Source organism: Armigeres subalbatus, chromosome 2 (assembly GCF_024139115.2).
Source record: "Armigeres subalbatus isolate Guangzhou_Male chromosome 2, GZ_Asu_2, whole genome shotgun sequence".
In the NCBI taxonomy this organism is placed as follows: domain Eukaryota; kingdom Metazoa; phylum Arthropoda; class Insecta; order Diptera; family Culicidae; genus Armigeres; species Armigeres subalbatus.
The window spans coordinates 418,895,436-418,899,539 of record NC_085140.1 but is presented as its reverse complement, the minus strand read 5'-3'; the positions used below and the strand labels follow the sequence as shown (position 1 = coordinate 418,899,539).

The 4,104-nt window shown below is 41.1% G+C and overlaps 1 long non-coding RNA gene across 2 annotated transcripts; it reads right to left on the bottom strand.

Moving 5' to 3' along the window:
- Positions 1-2,219: 2,219 nt before the first annotated feature.
- LOC134217725 (uncharacterized) lies at positions 2,220-3,438 on the bottom strand. 2 transcript variants are annotated; one of them, XR_009981143.1, is made up of 4 exons: positions 3,212-3,438; positions 3,097-3,151; positions 2,913-3,040; positions 2,220-2,853 (listed from the first exon to the last, which is right to left on the bottom strand). It is a non-coding gene; the product is annotated as an uncharacterized LOC134217725 (long non-coding RNA). The 2 variants fall into 2 exon arrangements; XR_009981142.1 differs by having other exon boundaries at positions 3,097-3,438.
- Positions 3,439-4,104: the final 666 nt, after the last annotated feature.

Sequence of the window (4,104 nt, the reverse complement as noted above, 5' to 3'; positions counted from 1 at the left end):
CGGCGTCGCATGAATCACGAATTGTACCAGGTGTACAAAGGGCTGGATATTATTAAGCTTATACAACACGGCAGACTACGGTGGGCTGGTCACGTTGTTCGTATGCCGGAAGAACGTCAAGCAAAGATAATATTTAGTAGAGAACCCGGAAGAGGCCGCAGGCTTCGTGGAAGGCCGCGTACACGATGGCTTTTTGCAGTTGAAGAGGACCTGAGGGCGCTCAATGTTCAGGGCGACTGGAAGCGATTGGCCCAGGATCGAGTCCAGTGGAGAAGGATACTCCATTCGGCATAGGTTCATCGAAGAGCTGTAGCCCATCAAGTACTTGATACATGATAGTAACATGCTCAAGTATTTCAATACCAAATGAATAATGATTTGTTATGCATTTGATATTGCAATGGAATTGTAATAACATATGAATTTTTGGTATTTCTCCTTTGGTATTTTACCTCTTATGCAAAGCTAGTTCATAACAGAGTATGGTACCAATAACAGAATTAGGTTTTATTCAGATATTTTCGCCTGCTCGGTTATTAACAATATATATGAGCATTCGTTCCATTATTATTAGCATACTCCTATATCAATAACATTCGCAAAACAGACATCTTTGGCTCAATATAGGTTGTGTTTTGTTATCTGGTGTGCCCAAGTGCACGCTGAAAAAAAAAATCACAAAAATTAGAAAACAAAACAATTTGCGCTCCAATTCTTTGTTTTAGAATGTTATTGATTTGGGTACATGATATGAATTCAAGGAATAGCTCCCCTAGTGCACTTCGTAAATCGCTATAGGGGTGAGTGCCGCGTCGGTATAGATGCCGCACTTCAGAGATATGGTAGAACAGACTTGATTTGTTGATGCAAATGTATGCGAGAGGGTGTCTTTTTTAGCGAAAACAAAAACTTAAGTAGTTACTGCTGACTTTTATCTGCAAAAAAAGTAATATGATGGTTACAAACTTTTATTTATGCTGCGGAGGCCGTAAAATTTCTAACGGTATTTAAAAAAAAAATTTTTGTATGGCTTTGGGAAAATTCTTACAAATCCACATTTTTATTTAATTATTTGAATCCTTTAAAAACCTTGTAGGTTATGTTTGGAAACATTTTTTTTTTTGAGTAAAAATTATAGGGATGTGGCATCTATTCCTTGCAATCGGTATAGATGCGTAGGGTGATACGCCGCACCTACCTACTATCAACACTTCAATAAGATATTATTATTATATGAGAAAATCGTGTAAAATACAAAGATCAAGATATTGCAAAGGATTGGAGGAGAATCCAGATCGTTCTTGACTAATTGTTTCATTATTTATAACATGCTTTGAAATTAATGATATTTGCACAATTAACGATTTCAACTCAATAAATGTCGTTTTTTGTTGTTATCATGCGTGCTCACTACTAAAAACACCACAAAACAATCACAATTAATTTTAGCCCCATTTCTTCTTTTTCGGTTGTTATTGATATGGGTACATGTTATGAATCGCAAGAGCAGATACCCCAGGAAGGAAAAGCAGCTACGAAAGAGCATTGCAATGAAGAATACTAGGCTATACAAGAATTTCAGACAATTTAAAAAAGCGTCGTGGATATAGCAGAACGCGCAATATGTACATTTTTTGACGATTCATGTAATTGGTTGCGGGAGAAAAACAACAAAGTAAAAGCCTATTAATGACTAATTTCCTCGACTGTGTGTTGTAATTCAGTAAGTGCGTTTTACGTCAAAAACAAATTATAATCTCATTTCTCCATTTTCTACATGCAGCGTCTCCCCCTGAGGTGTGGCGTCACACCCGGATTTGACTTTTTTTAATTCAAATATCAAGAGTACAGTCCGATTTTATTTGTTTTTCAAATGATTTCAACTCAATAGAAAAATAAGAAAAGTTCAAATTTAAAGTTTTACTTATTAGAAATGTCGATTTTTAAAAAGGTGTGGCATCTCACCCGGATTTATACCACATTAGAAATGGACAGCACAATCACACCATCTTGCGTCACCAGGACAATAACCGCCTAAAAACAATAGCCGAGGGGTGCTATGATCACTTCTTACAAATAGCATTATTGCGAGCTTCCGGTAGCGGTAGAGCAGAACTACCCAAAGCGGATCAAAAAAGCAACAAACTGGAAGGCTAAAGCACCAATAAATTGAAAATCATCACAAATCTAGGTTTTATACATATATTTAGGGTGGCGTACCAATATTCATCTCATGCTTCCTACCTCCTATTCATCCCTCTTTTTCTCACTCTCTGCCTTCTTCTTTCTCTATCTTCCTATCTCCTAGTCATCTTGATTCCTCTCGCTTTATCTTCTATCTTCTCTATATCTTCTTCCTTACAATATACAGATTTTCTTACTCACGGTCTTCGGGGCGTCCCCCTATTGTGCCGCTTATTGTCGCAAACGGCCGTCTGCCGTCGCACCATGCACGCATTTTGCGCACCACGCAGTTCGCCGTGCTGTACCACTCGTCACGAGCCGCAGGGCAGACCCCTCTGGCCGTCCAGCGCGACCCGTATGCTGGATGGGGTCCCTCCGAGGTCCTTGTTGCGCTCGTCGTCGCTCACGAGCTTTCCGTTCACACTAGCGAGTTTCGAATACTCGCTTTTCCCAACCGCTTTTTTTCACTGACACAGGATTTTCCGCTACCATCGTTTCCGGAACCAGCTAGAGGGAGCAGTGCACTGCAACTCGCTCCCGCGAAATTGTTGGTTTCACTTCTCCGTCTTGCCTATCGTTTGCTTTCCGGCCTCTCTCTGTTTGTCCGCTTTTTCGCAAGGCGGTGGGAATTGCGCGTTGGACGAAGAAACCGGGATGGAAACAAAAGCCCTGCGATTCAACGGCAAAATAAATAACGAGTTTCGCCGATTTCATCAAAATAAACTCACCCTTTGGGGCCTTTGACTTTGCTAGATGCGAAGGCGCTCGTCCCTTTCCTTGTGATCAAACGGATCACTTTCCGTCGATGAGCGGCTTTTCGAGTTCCGTACGACGACTGCCAAACCAGCGAAAGTACCTAAGTGGACAGCCCGTATTAGTTTGGAGGTTAGGTCTTACGAAAGGGCTACTTACAGCAGACACACGAACTTCTGTGTTTGACCGGTGGCGTGTTTCTCTTCCGGCTTTTCTATGCGGACGGAATAGTCTGTAATGAGCGGGGTAAATGACAAACGCATGTGGCACTTACGCTCTCTCCTCTTATAGGCTGTTTGCCGATAGATTTTCTTGTTGTTGGGCCGTCTGATCGCCGATTAACACACGACCGTTGAGTGCCAACAACTTTAACCACTTCTGGGTCCAATGAAGCCGCGAAACACCGAACTAACCGTCAAACGAAATTTTTCGTCCGCTCAATCGCGTCCCGGTGCAACTTTCTGCCGGCCAGACTTGTGCTTGTCGCTTCTCGTTGCCTTGGTTGCGTTGGCGGAAACCGAAATTGTCAAAACGAGTTATCGGCTTTTCCTTTCTACACCCAAAAAAATCTGCACGTTGTTTCCACCTGAAAAAGTACGTAGATTTTTTCCACCTGAGATTCACGTAACTTTTACCTGATTTTTCAATAGAATTTTCATTCTACGTGAAAATCAGGTAACTTCTACCTGAGTTTTGGATACAATTCACCGGACACGTAAGTTTCACCTGAATTTTCTGAAGCATTTGCAGTTACGTGTGCACGTAAAATGTACCTGAAAATTCAGGTGGAAACAACGTTTAGATTATTTGGAGTGTATGTTTTCGTTCCTCCTATCGCAGGGGTGGACTGTGCGATTGCGCATTTAAAATGTCGGTTGGTTTTCGAGCAAAATTCACTGAACGAGATCGTGTTTCGTTTAATTTCATAATTTACTCCTTATGATTTGATAAATCGAGTAATGGCGTTTTGCTTAGGCGTGCGTGGCGATTAATTCATGTGTGTTTACAGCTAATTGACGAACATGTAGTGACTTATTATAGCTAAACAAAACTAAACGTAACAACATAACTTGATCTCTAACTTGAATGGACAGAAAGTTGAACGTGTTTATTTCTCGTTTCTTATTTTTCTTTCGCAGGTCTTCACTTCTCACTTCTCCCTACTCC